Below are 17877 nucleotides of genomic sequence, written 5' to 3'. Positions count from 1 at the left end.
CCGAGCGCCGCCGCCTTTCCCCGGGAGCCCCCGGGCAGAGTTCTGTGCTCGGGGCCAAGGGCCGGGCGCCCACTCGGCGGCTCCGAGCCGGCAGAGTTTTGGGGGTGCCGCTGTTGGGCCGGCACAGCCCCGGCGCTGGGCCGGGGGATGCGTGGGACCCTCCCGCGCTGGGGTTGGGCTGCCCGGCTCAGGCGCTGCATTGTCAGCCCGGAGCCGCCTGGCGATCGCCCGACACCGGCGGGGCTGGGGCTCGGCACAGCGGAGAAGGGCGGCACCGGAGCCGGGGGACCCTCTGCGGCCTGCGGGGGACAACGGCCCCATAAGGGGGACCCCCGGCACCCTGGAACGGGGAGCCCGGATTGGGGAACCCCGGCAGCCTGGAGATGTTGGGACCATGGACAAGGGAGACCCGTGGGTACCCCGGGGCCCTGAAGGGGCACCCCGGACAGGCCCTGGAGCCCCTGTGACACCCACGGGGAGCCCAGAGAAGGGGAACTTCTGGGATTGCCAGGAGTATCCCAGAGAGAGGGGATACCAATAACCCTGGAGCTGCAGAAGCCCAGACAGGAGGGACCCCCAAAACCCCAAAGTGAAGAGACCAGAGAGGGGAAGCTCCTGGGTGGGAGGTTTTTTGCTGAATCTTGATGGTTTGGGGTTTTATGAGAGTGGCTAGTTTTGGTGGTCTGGAGGTTTTTATGGACACCAGACACCTGGTGACTTCTAGAGATGGACTTGGGCAGGAGGAACTCCCAATGAAGTCAGATCTGTCAAGCTTTGCTCATTTTTACAGTCCCTCTTTATCAATGTTCAACTACAACCTAGTGATCAAAATAGCAATTAAAACAATGCTACAAATGTTGGTTACAAACCAAAATAAAAGTTGGTAGTTAGAGTTTAAGGAGTAATCTAGTAAAGAAAACTCAATTGTAAAATGAAAGATACAAAAATGTAGGCAAGACTACCAAACTAGGCAAAAATACAAAATTCTCCAGGGGCTGATTTTGTGAATGTGCATTTATCTCCTTTATGTTCTGGCTCTTCCATTGTGTTGCTGTTAAGCTGATTTGGCTTCACTGAGCCTCAGTGAACAGAGTCTGGGAGAGAAATTTCAATTCCCCTCCCCCTGGACAAAGGTGAATAAACCCGTGATTAAAGTTACATTTAAAAATGTTCGAAGTTGTATAATTTCAAACACAGAGACACCCTGCACCCCCAGCCCCACTCCTCCTCTCAGACGGGCACAGAGCTGCTAAGACACGAGGAGGGGGATGGTCCTGATGCCTCCCCCACAACTCCCAACCCATGCAAAACTTATGGGGCAGTTTGAAGCCATTTTGGGGATGAACAGGGGCAGGTTTGGGGAGGGCAGAGGGACAATTTGGAGGGCATGTTGGGGTGTTGCCATGTCTCCCCTTCCCCCCAATTTCCCCTTCCCCTGGCACTCCTAAGGAGTTACTTTAATATGCTGTGGTTTGAAGGGATGGTGCTTGGACCTGAAGCTTGCTCCCCAAACTCCAGCTCTGGTCCCACTCTGGAAGTGACTGTAGGAAAGGAGCACCCCACCATGGGGCATTCCTGGCCCAACTCTAGACACAAAGAGTGTGGAACTGAAGGCCCACACACTGCTGTGCACGTGTTGCCACCTTTCAGAACACAGAAACCCAAAATGTTTTCATGGGCATCTCTAACTGCAGAGCGGGCAGCTGGAGTCTGCTCCTCGCCCAGGAGCCGGGAACTGCCCCTGGTGCTTCAGCACATGGCACTTCCTGCAGGGATTTGCAACCAATAATGCAACATCCTGAACTGCAAGGGATGCACGAGGGCCATCAAGGCCAACTGCTGGCCCTGCACAGGACACCCCAACACTCGCCCCTGGGCCTGAAAGCATTGTCCAAATGCTGCTGGAGCTCTGGCAGCTGCGGCTCAGGACTGTTACCTCGGGAGCCGCTCAGTGCCCATCACCCTCTGAGCAAAGAATCTTCTCCTGATCTCCAGCCTGACCCTGCCCTGGCTTCAAGCCGTTCCCTGGGGTCTTCTCACTGCTCAGCAGAGCTCAGAGGTTGGTGCCTGCCCCTCCAGTGCCCCTCAGGAGGAAGCTGCAGATTGCTATGGGGTGTCCTGCAAGTGCCTCAGCCTTGTTAAACTTCATGTGGTCGATGATTGCCCCTCTCCCGGATTTCTTAAGGTCTCTCTGCCCTTGAGCAAGTCAACAGCTCCTTCCAATTTAGTGCTGTCTGCAAACTACTTACTATTCCTTCAAGTCCTGCATCCAGGTCCTTCATGAGCATGTTGAAGAGCACAGGGCTGAGGGTGGAGCCCTGCAGACCCCACTGGTGACAGGTCACCAGTCTGGTGTCACCCCAGGCACTGTCACCCGTGCCTGACCCGTGAGCCAGCTGCTCACCCATCACATGGCATGTTTATCCAGCTGGGGGCTGGAACACTTTCTCCAGATGGATCCTGGTAGAGACAGCATCTAAAGCTTTACTGGAATTCAAAAAGACGACATCAGCTGTCTCCATCAACTCCATGGGTTCCACTGTTGTAAAAGGCAAGCAGGATTGAGCAGGACTTTCCCTCTCCTGAAGCCACATTGCCTGTGACCAATGACTGCATTGACCTCCAGATGTTCTTCAATGCCTCACTGAATAAACTTCTCCATAATTTTAGCAGGCATTGAAGTGACACTGGCAGGCCTGTAGTGTCCAGGGTCACCCTTCTGACCTCTTGGAAAAATTAGCCAGCATCCAGTCATATTGGACATCTCCAGATTCCCAAAACTCTTTCAAAAATGATCAAGAGAGGCCTTATGAAGATATCAGCAGTTCTTTGTTGATTATTGGATGTAGAGAATTAACCTGATTAAGAGGTTAAGCTGTGCTGCTTGTTACAGTAAATAGATTTTTCACACTGTTTCATTCATATGGATACAATGCTGTTTATCACGGGCATTGGCAGCTACCCACAAAGAACTGCCCAAAGATATTCAAGTCACTGCTCCAGCAGTGGATAATCCATGAAAACCAATCACCATGTGCAGTGCTTAAGCTTAACTAGCTTGTTTGGTGAAAGACACATTTAATTTCTTCTCTCCTGGCCCAGTCCTGTAGCACCCAGGCAGAGACATGGCTTTGTTTGACTGGATGGAATGGGCTTGGTAAATAACTAAACTACTATGTAAAGGATCTTTGTGGCCTTTCACCTATGGCTTTTGCTTGGCTTAGTGCAGACACAACCTCCACATTCAGGCTGGGAATACTTACAGGATCTCCCACCTCTTCATTTAACTGCTCCTGAAATCACTTGGGTATCTCAGTCACCGTGTAGGGCACTGTTTGGTAGCAGTGTGTGCCCACGCTGACCATCATCTCTGGGTTCACTTTGGTTTAGGGCTATAAACTCTACACACTGTCCCACTGTATAACTGATAAAATTACATTATCCCATTGGGAAATGCTCCAGCCAAGAAGAGCCTAGCATTACCTACCTAGATAAAAACCTGCCATTCTGAAGACCAAGGTAGCCTTCTCTCCCCTAGAATCCAGAGGAAATCCAAACCTTTCCACATCATCACAAAACCTTCAAAAAACCCTGCAGCCTTCTGCAAAAGCACTGCTTCAACTGAACCACACCTGTCACTTCAAGGGAGCTGCAGCCACCATTTAATCAGACTGCTACCAACACCCTGACTGACAGGATGTCAGGTTGTATTCTGACTCTGTCAGTGTTTCAGAGTTGTTCTTTGTAATACTGTATTTCTATTTTAATCTTCCTAGTAAAACAAAAGAACTGTTACTCCTAATTCCCATATCATTGCCTAAAAGCCACTTAATATAAAAAACTATAATAATTCAGAGGGAGAAGGTTCAACATTCTCCATTTCAAAGAGAAGCTCCTGTCTTTCTTAGCAAACATCTGTCCTCCAAACCAAGATAAAACCCCTTATTGCCAGGGGCCCTAAGGGCAGGAAGAACTACAGCACAACCAGCTGGAAAAACACATCAAACCTCTGTGACTCTCCTGCAGAGGCAAGCAGGGAGAGCAGAGGCAGCTGGGCACTCAGGAAAGCCTTCTCAGCCAGCACAGCTCTGCTCCTCCCAGGGAGCAAAATCCTGGGGCAGCCACCCTCAGGTGCTGTGCTGGGCAGAGGGAAATGACCATGCATCAGGAGAGAAGTGTCCCTGCTGTGCCACAGCTCTCACTGCACAGGGAGCTCCTGTCCTGCACCACACAACCCTGGGGGCAGAGGCTCTGCTGGCTAGGAGAGGAGACCAGGGGGTCTGGCTCAGGGGAAGGTGTCTGCATTGCTGGGGATCACAGCAGCTTTCCAAGTTCTCTCTCCCATGGCATTTCATTGGAGTTTCACACAGCTCCCCACCTGTGTGGCTGCTGCTGGGAGCCATCCCTGCAGGAACTGTTTCTCTGCCCTCAGATCTTTCCCTGTTGTGGGGAACAGACCCCAACACCAACTGCTATCTGCTCAGCTCTGACCTGAAGAAACCTGGTTTCAGGCCCTCCAGGGAGTTACTCTTACCAGAAGGAAGCTGCTGGGGCAGTGATCTGCCACAGGCACTCACAGGGGTTCCTGGTGAATTCCAGGGTGTCTCTGGGGCTCTAAAGTGCTGTGAGGTCCCCAGCAGTGACAGGGGCTCCATGATGACATCCCAGAGATCTCTCTAGGCACCCAAAGAACAGCGAGGTCACAGGTGTCCATTGTGACATCACAGGGATCTCCAGGTTTCTAAGGAATCAGGAGCTCGTACAGCCACGGGGTCTCCGTGTGTGTGTGCTGGTACTTGAGGAGATCCGAACTGCTCCGTGCCTTTTTCCCACACTCGCAACACTGGTAGGGCCATTCCCCAGTGTGGATCTTCTGGTGGGAGGTGAGATTGGACCTATCAATGAAGCTCTTCCCACATTCCAAGCATTTGTAGGGCCGTTCCCCCATGTGCACTCGCTGGTGGTGGAGGAGGTGGGAGCCATGCTTGTACCTCTTCCCACATTCCCCACACTCGTAGGGCCGCTCTCCCGTGTGCATCCAAAAGTGATTGTTGAGGCTGGAGCACCAGCTGAAGCTCATCCCGCATTCTGAGCAGTTGGAGGGCTTTTCCCTGACATGATGCTGCTCAGGGAGCACCAGGTCTGAGCTGCAGCTGGATCTCTGGTCACCTTCCTGGCCCAGGGTGGCTCTTCCCTCCACAGAGAACCCTGGGCTGGGTTTGCAGCCCTGACTCAGGCAGGATCTCTGGGCCTCCTTCTCCCTGTTGAATTCCTGTGCCATGGATCCGCTGCAAACGGCCTCTTGCCCGAGGCTGGGCCGCGGGTATTTGTTTTCCCTGGTCTCTGTTCTCAGCTCTGGGGGAAGAAGGACAAGGAGAGGATGGGATTTGCCTCCATGCCAGAGGGAAGGGCAAGGAGATCCCCCCAGCTCGTCCCTGGCAGGAAGGCATCAGCAGTGAATTTGTCCTGCAGCAAGATGGAGCAGGACACAGGGGGAAAGGGGCACTGACTTCCTTCTCACCTGCCAGTAGCTGTTGGGCATCTTCCTCTTCCTTAGCCCCCTCCTCCTCCACGGGACCAAGGTTTGCAAATGGAAAATCCCAGTTTGGGAGGCAGGAAGAGAGAATGGCCCTGCAGTAAAAGCACTCCTCCTTCTGACACGCCCTTCCTTCTCCTCTCATTGCTTCTCTTCCTCCCACTCCTTGCCCAACTCTGCTGGGCACTGATACACAAATGCAGCCAATCTTTACTGCTGGGAATTTCAAACTGGGTGCTCTACTCAAGGCACTGGGACTGGTACTGTAAGCACTGGGAATTATCAGGCGACTGGTGGAAGCGATGCTGTGAGACCCGGAAGGGAACTGGGAGCGCTTTCCCTGCCAGTGCCGCTCTTACAGGGAGCACTGGGAGGGAACTGGGAGCAAAGAGCGCCTGAAAACAGCTGTGGCTGGTGGTGGGCGGGGTCAGAGCTGTGGGCGTGGTTATGCAAATCCAGGAGTGATCGCACGCTGGGATTGGTGGGCGGGAGCAGCGCGGGGTTGCCGGAGTCACGTGAGCGGCGTGAGGGGAACGGAGCGATGGCGGCAGTGGCCAGTGAGAGGGAACAAGGATAGGGAATGGGGACAGGGAGCAGGAATGGGGACCGGGATTGGGAATGAAGACAGGGACTGCAAATAGGATCGGGTATGGGGACAGAGAGAAGGAAGGGGAACAGGGACTGGGAATGGGGACAGGGACTGGGATTGTGACCAGGGAGCGAATGAGGACTGGGACCGTGAATTGTGAACATGGAATGGGGATAGGGACTATGACTAGGGACCAAGACCTGGAATACAGGACAGAGACTGGGAATGGGAATGGAAATACAGACTGGGACTGAGAATGGGGCCTGGAATAAAGGACTGGGACCGGGAATGGGAACAGGGACCAGGTATGGGACCGGGAATGGGAATAGGGACTGGGAATACAGGAGAGGGACAGGGGACGGGACTGGGAATGGGACTAGGGAAGGGGACAGGGAGAGGGAATGTGTACAGGGACTGGGGATGGCAATGGGAATAATGGAATGGGACTGAGAATGGGCCTGAGTGTGGGAATGGGACCAGGAAGAAGGACAGGGTCCGAGAATTTGGCACCTAGAATGGGGACAGGGACCTGGGCTACAAGACTGAAACCATGAAGGGAACCAGGAATAAGGGACAGGGACCAGGACTATAGGATCGAGAGCAAGACTGAGAATGGGACAGAGAGTGGGGACAGGTACTGGGAATGGGGACAGGGACCAGGAATGAGGACCGGGACCAGTAGTTGTAGACTTGGAATGAGGATACAGACCATGATTAGGGGACCAAGACCTGAAATACAGGACAGGGACTGGGAATGGGAACGGGAATGACACTGGGACTGAGAATGGGGCCTGGAATGAGGGACTGTGACCCGGAGTGGGAACAGGGATCCAGTATGGGACCTGAAAAAGGGACAGGCACAGGGAATGTGTACAGGGACCAGAAATGGCAATGGGAATAATGGAATGGGACTGAGATTGGGACTGTGTGTGGGAATGGAATGGGAAGGAGGCAAGGATAGGGAATTTAAGACCTAGAATCAGGACAGGGTCCTGAATTACAAGATCTAAAGTGAGAAGGTATTATAAATAATCAGGGCCGAGGCCTTTATTAAAATGCAGCTCTTTTATTAAGGGAGAGTTGCGGGAAGGCCGCCCCCTGCTGCTGCCACAGAACCAGTCTCAGATGTGGAGAGGAGGTCCTCGTGCCGTCCTGTCCGTAGGCAGGATGGGGAGTTCCAGTCCTCACACGCATGTAGAGAACTCTCCTTGGCTTGGCTTGTCTAGGCTGGTCATCTTGTTGCACTACTTCTTACGTAACATCCAGTTAGATAAGGACTTCTTCTAGCAGGTTGTGATTTTTCTAGCTGTCTGGTATTAGTTGTGCTTATATATTAGGTGTCACTTTGCTATTCTTGAGACGTTTTTGTCTGGATTTGACTGCCACTGAAGAGGTGTTTCTCGGGAGTTGTGGAGACTTTGCATATGGGGGCAGCGTCTTTTGATTGACAGGGAGCAGCAGCAGGCGGCCGGAAGTGAGGTGAGGGGACAGGGCGGAAGTAGGAAGTGATTGAACCAGAACTGGGATTAATTGGGGAGTACAAACAGAGGGTGAACCGGGGGATACAGACCATGCACATCAAGAACAGAAAGTAGCTTAACATTTTAACAGAGGGGACAACTCTTAAAAATTACTTTTAACAATTCAATATTGTTGTTAACTTTTTTTAACCCTTAATTTATGGCCACTGAACTTCTTTATTTATCTCAATCCCTTCTCTTCCTTTTTGATTGGGTTTTTGACCCGCATCAATTGGCAGTTTCAGGGTCTTATGGGTATAATTTTCAGTTTTTTTGAAATTGGTTATAAATATTTTGGGCTGCACTTATCATTCTTTATTTTGATTTTTCTTGGGATTTTAGCTTTAACACTCTTGCTTATATTGGACATGCAGTTGGGGCGATTTGGAAATTGGCTTGTACTGTGGAAGTGATTAGGCGAATTAGACAGGGGAGTAAGCATGAGAGGATTGAAAGGCCAGCCAGGGAAGTTAGAACTATGAATATTATCTTTTCCATCAAGCTCCTTTAAACCACCAAAAACTATCCCACCAATCTGTGTTGATTAGGGGCTTCCACTCTTGGGTACCCACGTAAGCGATTTTACGAATCTCTTTAGAGATATTTTTGATAACTTGGCTTTTGCCATTAATTTCCAGGCAGCCCTCAGAAGTGTTATATTTTCCACATATGCCTCCTTCATTTGCTAACAGGTATTCTACTGCCAACCTAATTTGGTAGACTACTGTTCGGGTCTGGGCTAGTTGTTCACTGATATCATCCAATGCTACAGCTGTTTTATTGGAAGTAATTTCAAGAACCGCTTGTGGGCGGATTATTCTGTTTAACATGTATATTGGTGTCCTGTACCCCCATGACCTGTCTTGAGCCCAGGTGGCTGGCCCATACATTTTTATAATTTTGTCTGGAGTCCAGATTTTTCCCTTCCACTTCTGAGTACTGCTAAGATTGATGAGGGTTCTACGTTTTCGGGTGTTTCATTGTAATTGGTCGTATAGGGGCACTCCTAAATGTTTTCCTGAACCTTTTTGAAGTAAAAAGAATGCTGGTTTTATGACCCCCACTGTACAAATTCCAGTCCAATCACTAGGTAGCTGGGTATAGTCTTTGTCCCCACATATCCAGAACAAATATGGTGGTGCTTTCCAATTAATAGCCTGTATATCAAGAGGGTTTTTCCAATATTTAGATATGGACCTTATTGCCCAAAAAGGATTCCACTCTCTGTTGGGACACTCATATAAATTACAGATTTCATGATGGAGGCAACTAATTTCTTTTTTCTCTGAGGCCCAATATGTTTCCTGTTCACTGGGGACCCATTCCTTTTTTCCCCTTTTGAGTGTTCTCTTACATGGCATTGCTCCTACATATGTTCTATACTTTCTTCCTTTTCTCTGTATGCACTCTTCCCCAATTATTTTTGTTTTTAATTTCCACTGTTTGGTCCTTTGTTCCCCTTCCTCTGGGGGTCCTGGATTCGTTTCCACCTTAAAAGTTCTAGAGGGTTAAGACTAATTCCTTCCCAGGGCCACACATCTGCCATTTGGGTACTTCCACACACATAACAGTTTGTTATATTTAACTCATGACTGATGTTTTCTATTAGCTCAATAAACAGATTTCCCCTAGAGGGTTCATTGACTTTGATTCTTATAGGTGTTAAGGGCTTCTCTTTAACTCAGTCAGCAGCTCCCTCAAGATTTTCTATGTTTTCTATGCAAAACCATTCCCTAATAGGGCACTCCCTGGTCAGGTGTTGCCTAAAAGTGGCGGTATTTCTCACTAGCCAATACGTATGTCTTTTCTCCTTCTTGACAGGTGTCCAATTGGGCTTTATTAAAACAAGTGGGATTCACATGGGTACGGATCTGGAGGAGGGCTTGCAGGTTTTCTCCTTCGTACACCAGGTTGTAGCATTTGGGACATGCCCCTCCGATCTTTTTGCTGATTATTAGGACTATCAATAGTCCTACCAAGAGTCCAGTACAAATCATGACTTTTTCTTATATTTTGCCTGGCCTTGCCTCTCAGCTGTCGGGCCTTGCTCCCCTGATGAGGTGCTTGCTCCTCCTTTTCCCCACACTTATATTAATTTTTTTGGTGCCCTACTGGGGAAATGTCCTATGAGGGAATTGGTCTTTTGAACTCTTAGTGTTTGGGGATGTGTGGTTGCAAACTTTATTGGCTACTTAAATATAATTATTTAATGTGTAACTTTGACTATTACATTATACCTTATATTAACAACTTCATTAACTATTTTTAGTAAATGCTGTAATTTGTGACAAAAACTTTGATACTTTTGCACAAATACTTACTATATACTTTACCAGTAACTTGTAACAATTTTCTTTTATAACATTTTAACAACCTTTGCTAGTAATTTTGTAACAATGTTGATTTAACAGTTCATTTACACTGGTTTTATTCAACTTCTGATTTTTTTCTTTAAGGTGACTTTGAGGGTGCCGGGGTCTCGGGTAACAGTCCACTGTTGAGAGGTGGTTGCAGAGTCTGATGGAGTGCATGGGGGTGGTAAGGGTCCTTTCACATGGGATATGCGTGTACAGCCTTTTTCAAGGGTCTTGATGGCAGCGTGCGAAGTGAGCAGGACTTGGAAGGGACCTTCAAATTTGGGAGTTAAAGGAGTGTTATTCCATTATTTAATTAAAACCCAATCTCCAGGTGTTATGTTATAGATGTTTGCATCTGGGGGAGAGGCTTGAGGAAGATACCCTCTTTTTCGTAAATCAGCTAATATAGTTCCAATTGTTTCTAAATGTTTTTGGTTTGCTTTCTCCCCTTCCAAATATTCCCCTGTACTGTAGGGGGATAACAGAAGGGGAGTCCAAACATCATTTCATAAGAAGAGGCTCCTATATCTGATCTTGGTTTAGTTCTAATTCTGAGTAGTGCTAACAGAAGACATTTAAGACAATTTAGTTTAGTTTCCATATATAATTTAGTTAGTATATTTTTGAGGGATTTATTCATCCTCTCGGCTCTCCCCGAGCTTTGGGGGTGCCATGGAGTGTGCAAATGCCACTTTATTCCCAATGCTTTAACTAGGTCTTGCAGGATTTTTGCAGTGAAGTGTGAGCCCCTATCCAAATCTATGTTGTTTACAATCCTATAATGAGGGACAATTTGTTCTAATAATATTTTTGTCACCACTTCTGCAGTTTCTTTTTTGGTAGGGAAAGCTTCTACCCAGTGGGTGAGATGGTCTACTATTACTAGCAAGTATCTATACCCTTGGGTGGAGGGCATTTCAATGAAATCTACTTGTATGTTCTGAAAAGGTCTCAGGGCTAACTCTCTCCCTCCTGGTGTTGGCTTTTGCATTTGCTTTTGATTTGCTTTTTGACAGATGAGACATCCATCTGTAACAGTTCTTGCTAGACTATATACTCCAATACATACATAATCTTTTAGGAAGTGGTCACAGACTGCTTGAGTTCCCCAGTGTGTTAAATCATGTATTTCAGCTAACATTTTTCGAGCTAGTGCTTTATTTAAGGACTTTCTCCCATCTGGTGTTAACCTTTCACCTTTTTTTTCCTTGATGTAACCCTAACTTTGTCATTTCTTTTATTTCCTGTTTACCATAAACTGGCTCTTGTCTTTTTTCTTCTTCACTCAGTATTGCACTACTGGTGTTAAGGATTTTTATTGACTCTTCTGCTCTTTTGGTGGCTAATTTCGCTGATTGATCTATGGCTCGATTTCCCCACTTTTCCACTGTGTCCCCTTTTTGATGTCCCCTTACATGTACTACTGCGATTTCTTTAAGTTTCATTAGTGATTCTAGCACAGATTTAATTAAATCATTATGAATTAACTCCTTCCCTTTTGAATTTAAGAAGCCCCTTTCCTCCCAGATCTTTCCAAATGTGTTCACAATTCCGAAGGCATATTTAGAGTCTGTGTATATAGTCCCTTGCCCCTGCTCTAATAGATCTAATCCCTTCTTTAAAGCATATATTTCACAACATTATGCTGACCAATGAGAGGGCAATTTACTTTGGTCTACAACTTCTAGCTTGGTCTCTTCTTTCTTTTCTACCACTGCATACCCTGACAGTCTTTTACCCTCTATTACTCGTGATGATCCATCAGTGAACAATACTCTCCCATACGGTAGTGGTTGATCTTCTAAATCTTCTCTTACTTTCATTTGTAAATTTATAATTTCTAAGCAATCATGTTCTAGATCTTCTAGCGGTTCTCCTATGAGGAACTGTGCTGGATTGAGGCTTTTTGAAATGGTTAATTCTAAATCATTGGTGGATATTAACATGGCCTCATACTTCAGTATTCTTGCATCTGTTATCCACTGTTGTGCTTTATGGCTTAATATGGCTCTTAAATCATGAGGGGTGTGAACTATGATTTTTCCTTGGAACGTTAGCTTTTGGGCTTCTTCTATTAAAATAGCCACAGCGGCTATGATTTGGAGACATATAGGCCACCCCCTGGCAACTGGATATAAGAGCTTTGAAAGGTATGCGATAGGCTTTCGGTGTCCTCCCCACTTTTGTGTGAGCACTCCATAGGCTATAGCTTTGTCTGCATTGATAAATAATTCAAACTCTTTTTTTAAGTCTGGAAGGCTTAAAACTGGAGCTGATGTTAATTTTGTTTTTAGATTTTCTAATTACTTTTCATCTTCTTCAGTCCATATTAGGTCTAATTGGACTAATTTTTCGTATAGAAATTTAACGTTTTGAGAATATTGGTCAATCCATAATTTGCAATAGCCAAACAGTCCTAGTAATTTTCTGATGTCTCTTTTCATTTTTGGTGCCGGGATTGCTAATATTCCAGATATTCTTTCAGGACTTAGTTTTTTTGATCCCGCTTCTATAATATGTCCTAAATAGGTGACTCTGGGCTCCACAAATTGTAATTTGCTCTTTGAAACTTTTAAGCCTTTTTTCCCCAAAAAGTTAAGGAGTTTGATACTCGTTTTCTTCACTGGGTCTTGTTTTTTTCCTGATATCAATAGATCGTCTACATATTGCAAAATTTGTTCTCCTTCTTCTGGTGCTAACAACTCTTAATAGTTTTTCTAGTTCTTGCCCGAATAGATTAGGAGATTCGGTGAACCCTTGAGATAGCCTAGTCCATCTTAGTTGCTGTTTCCTCCTACTTTGTGGATCTTCCCACTCGAAAGTGAACCAGTTTCTGCTCTCCTTAGCTAGGGGGCAGGTTTAGAAAGCATCTTTCAAATCAATTACTATGAACTATGCATGTTCCCTTGGAACTTGGCTTAATAATGTATATGGATTTGTCACTACTGGGTGTTTTGTTCTTTTGTTTACTTCTCTTAGGTCTTGCACTAATCTATATTTGTTCTCTGCTTTCTTTTTGGCCAGTATTGGTGTATTATGAGGGGACATGCATGGTTCCAGTATTCCCTCTGCTAGAAGGTAGGTTATAATTGGAGCTAGCCCTAGTTTGCTTTCTATTGACATAGGGTATTGCTTTACTCTAATTGTTGCCCGATCCGAAGTAAACACAAACAACCGAAGTCGTTTATGCGGTGCTTTATTGAGGCCTCGGGAGCCTGTGGACTAGCGTCCAAAGACAGAGCCCCATTTGACAGAAAATTCACAGGGTTTTTATATGCTTCTTTACACGATTTCTCAATCTTAACAGATTCTTACCACATTTTTGATACCTGGTACCATAATCTCTCTGACATTTAAGATTCTGCCAAAAGGTGCATTCTTTAGATAAATGGATACACTCCTTAAGATAAGTAATTATTTCACAACTATACTGCTTGCATTACAAAATTTGCTATAAAGTTCATCTGCCGGTTACATGCGGCCTACTAAGCCTTAGCATAACTACTACTAATGTCAACTAATGTCAGTTACTAAGGTTTATTATTACTTTAATACAATTTGTTATATTAAATGGCAACATTTCCCCCCTTTTGAGCATTCTTCAGTCTTCTGCAAGGATGCTCAATTCTTCATTATTATCGGGTCTTTCAAATGCTGGATTCCTTTTCAAATGCTGGATTTTCTTGCCTGATAGCAACTTCATACTTCGGAGGAGATAGGTGCATCTCGTTGGTTCTTGTCAAAGCTTTTATCACCCTTCTGGTGTGTCTGGTTTCTCTTTCAATAACTCCTAAAACACACTTATACACTAACCAGATAATTAATATTAAGACTACAATTAACAGAATGTACTGTATTATGGACGAAACTCATTCAGATGTTAAGTAGTGCAAAGTTTGTTAAGATTTTTAAAGTCTGGCATTTTTACTAGACAAGTTCTAAAAGGGCTAGTAGCGGAGACTAATACTGAACAAAAGAAGTGTGGTTTTTGGTTTTTTTTTGTTTTTTTTTTTTTTTTTTTTTTTTTTTTTTTTTTTCGTTTATGTTCAAAAACGGTATCACTGTGTAACTCTGCCATACTGTTTTTCTCGATTATTTTATATCAAATGTTTCAATGCCAAATATGACTTTGGTTATTTCTGAATTTATAGAAGGTAGGTTTTCCCTAAGCTCGGTACGTATTAATCCAATAGTATCTTTTTCACAACAATATTCCAATATTTTACTTTTTTCCCAATTTTTGATGTTTCTCACAGTGTTTTGTATTCTCCACTTACAATGTATTCTATATAAAGTGGCCCTGTTTTCTACTAACAACAGGGCTTCCCTCGTGTTGCGGGCTCCCGTTGCTGTTCTCAGTTCTGTTTGCCAGGTTAGGGCACGATTTCTCCAAGAGCAAGCAGTACACAAAGGTTGTGACATACCCCACTGAGATTTTATAACTGTAGAGTGACACTTTTCACAATGCAACAATACTAGCGCTTTACCAGTACACTTTTTCCCTTTGCAGTTCCAGCACTTTCTTACCTGCAAATTTAGATTTTTGTTAATTATAGATTGTTCACAATTATCTAATAGTCCAGTGGCTATTGAAATGTCCGGACGGTCCCAATTAATGTTGATTGGTTTACCAGTAACTTGCTGGAGTTCAAAAACTGCATCTTGTAAAAACAATTTATTTCGTAGCTGGCGAATCTTTGAGTTTTGTTCCCATTCTGGTATCATTTTTGGTAGGAACCCAAGTTGTACCTGAGGGAGTAGAAACGCAAAGGTAACTTTTACTTTGATAAAGAACTTTTGCCAAATGCTAGTGCGAGAATTTTATATTAGACCTAAACACTTGGTTGAATGTCATGCACTGGATTTTCCGGTGGCATATTTTCTAACTATTGGGTTATTTTTCAAACAGGTTGAACACATAGCATTCACCCTTTTTGCCAATGTTAACATCTGGTTAGAAATTGCTTTTCTTTTCAGAAATTTTACCAAATCCTCTGCTCCCCAATGGCATTTATTGTGTTCTGTTTTCAGAATTGCTTTCATGATTCTGGCAGGCACTACAACTTGTCCCATTGCGGTTACATACCATCCAACTTTATTCTTCTGAGCCAGCAGCAGTGATGCCAGTTTTTCGTCGTCTGGGGAGTACTTAGGTTCCTGTAATAAATGTGGAGTTACTGGGCTCACCTTAGTTGGTACTAAAGCCATTTGAGTCCATACTTCTCTGGCTACTTTTCGAGCCGTCCAATTTGCCATCCGGTTTTCTTTGTAAATTTTTATTTTCCTTTTGATGTCCTTTAACATGCATTACAACCACTGATTTAAAATACGCCTTTGGAGTAATACATAGAGCTCCATGAATATGTACACCTCCAAAAGCATATCTAGAATCAGTCCATATGTTTACCTCTTTTTTTCACTTAATTCCAAAGTTCTTGTTAATGCAATAATTTTTGCTCGTTGGGCTGAGGTTCCGGGAGTCAGGGCTTTTGCTTTTGCCACTGAATTACTGTTGTTACAGCATACCTTGCATACCTGGTTCCATTTTTCACAAAACTGGATCCATCAGTAAACAGTTCCCAATCCGGGTTTTCCATTGGAGTATCCTTTAAATCGATTTTGCTTGCATGTACTTGTTCAATCATTTCCATGCAATCATGCACCAACTTTCCTTCCTCTTGCTTGCTGCGGGGAAATTCTGCTGGGTTAACATGATTAGTCATTTCCAGTTCTACATCATCCGGTTCTCTCAGGATTGCTTGGCATTGTAGCATCCTGCTGGACAAAAGCCAATGACCCCCCTTTTTTGCTCCAGAACTGCCAGTACTATGTGAGGCACAAATACTTTTAATTTTTTTCCCAAAGTCAATTTTCTGGCTTTCCGGATGAGGATCACCGTGGCCGTAACTGCCCGCAAGCATGACGGCCATCCAGCACTGACTGAATTTAGTTGTTTTGAAATACCCTACCGGGTGTTTCCAGGATTCGAGTCTCTGAGTTAGCACTCCGAGTGCTAACTTCTGCCTTTCATTCACATATAACTGGAAATTTTTGTTTAGATCTGGGAGGCCTAATGCGGGGGCCTCCTTCAAGGCCTGTTTTAAGTCCTCAAAGGCTTTTTTCCTTTGTCGGTCCCAGTGCAATTGTGGTTCCTTCAGGGCCTCATACAAGGGCTTAGCTAAGAGTCCAAAATTTAAAATCTACAGTCTGCACCATCTTACCATTCCTAAAAAGGACCTAAGCTCTTGATGGTTTCTTGGAAGGGGTATGGCACATATTGCTTTTATTCGATTAACTTCCAGCTTCCTTTGTCCTTGCATGATTTCGCATCCAAGATAAATTACACTTTCTTTTATCAGCTGTGCCTTTTTCTTGACACCCGGTAGTTCTGCTGCTAGAAAAAAAAGAATCACCTTTCTTGTATGTTCTCCTACTATAAGAATGACATAAGAGAATGGTGACTCTCTTACCTTAGCAGTCTTCCAATCTTTTAATTTCTTTTCTAATTGATTTCCAAATATCATAGGACTATTTTGAAACCTTGAGGCAGCCGGGACCAGGTGAGCTGTCTTTTTTCCAATGTCAGGACTTTTCCACTTGAATGCAAAATATTTCCTACTTTCGAATGCCAGAGGGATGCAGAAGAAAACATCTTTTAAATTAATAACAGAAAACTATTTAAATTTTTCTGACACAGATGTTAACAAAGTATATAGATTGGCAACCACTGAGTGACTTGGCAATATTATTAATTGCCCCCAGATCCCGCACCAATTAATTAGTTCAAGATTTAAGAGCAATTAATAACACCACCAAAGAGAACGCCAGGCACGAGCTGCAGGACTGCGATGGGACCGCGGTGCCCCGGGCAGGCACTGCATTTTCGGGCTCTTTGCGCTTTTGAGGCTGCGAATTGGGCACCTTTGTTACCGGCTTTGCCGTGGTGCCTTGGCAGCAGACGGTGACGCGCAGCTTTAAGCACCGCCCGGCACTTTCGGGGCTGGGCACGGAGATGTAGTAGTAGGTCTCTCCGGGCTGGAACTCGAAGCCAAGTGGGAAGGGGGTAAAACGCTGGATATTTTCGGAGAAGCGGACGGGCCCAAAGGGAGCCCGGGGCTGGTTGCACTTCCAGCGCATGAGGGCGCCAGGGGTTTCGTAGCAGCCACGATAACCTTCCCGGTTTACTATGAAAAGCGTGAAGGTTTCTGCCTGGCCGGCGGGCACTGTCCCTTTGTAGTGCAGGCAGTAAATGTCTAGGTAGTCATTGATGGCCACTTGGATGGAATAGTCATCTTGCAGAAACTTGGGGTTGCTGCTGTTCCAGTGGATACTGTGGCGGAGGCCGTGCACTGGCGGCGCCCAGAGCAGCGGCGCCCAGAGCAGGAGCTCGAGCAGCGGCGCGGGGCGCATGGCTCAGGCTAGCCTGAAAAGTGCATACATACACTAAAAATACTTATAGTTCCGTGCCTTCGGTAATTCTGAAAAATCTACTTGTCAGTAATTTCCTGGTTTTGGTCCCATTTGTAGTTTCCTTGTCTGACTGAATACAATTTTGACCAATTTAACGTTTTGGGCATTCCAGTCCTAATTTTTACTAACAATTCCTGATATTCCCTGATAGATTTTCTTTTCTTACCACTGTTTGGATCCCATTCTGGATCATTGTTCGGCACCAAGCCACCCACGGCTCTCCCAACCGAATGCAACCCGATCACTTTCTGAGCAAGCTCCCCCTTCCCCTGCCCGCAACACTATTTCTTCTTTTTAGTTGGGAATTCACAGATTGTGGGGTCAGAAAATTCCTTTAAAATTTGGCCCATTTTTCCATTTGCCTTTCCACTTAAGATTCCTCCTGCCGAGCTTGACTCCTAAATC

At 45.5% G+C, this 17877-nt stretch overlaps 1 pseudogene across 1 annotated transcript in view; it reads right to left on the bottom strand.

Annotated features, from left to right (window-relative positions):
- Window positions 1-17412, bottom strand: part of LOC306816313 (ephrin-A4 pseudogene) — a 48278-nt pseudogene extending 30866 nt beyond the window's left edge. Inside the window, exon 1 of the transcript in view lies at window positions 16816-17412. The product of the transcript in view is annotated as an ephrin-A4 pseudogene (transcript). The remainder of the gene's footprint in view (window positions 1-16815) is intronic.
- Window positions 17413-17877: the final 465 nt, after the last annotated feature.

Source organism: Erithacus rubecula (genome assembly GCF_903797595.1).
Source record: "Erithacus rubecula genome assembly, contig: scaffold_514_arrow_ctg1, whole genome shotgun sequence".
NCBI lineage: Eukaryota > Metazoa > Chordata > Aves > Passeriformes > Muscicapidae > Erithacus > Erithacus rubecula.
Note: the sequence above shows the minus strand (reverse complement) of the source record. Positions and strands in the feature narration are given on the sequence as shown.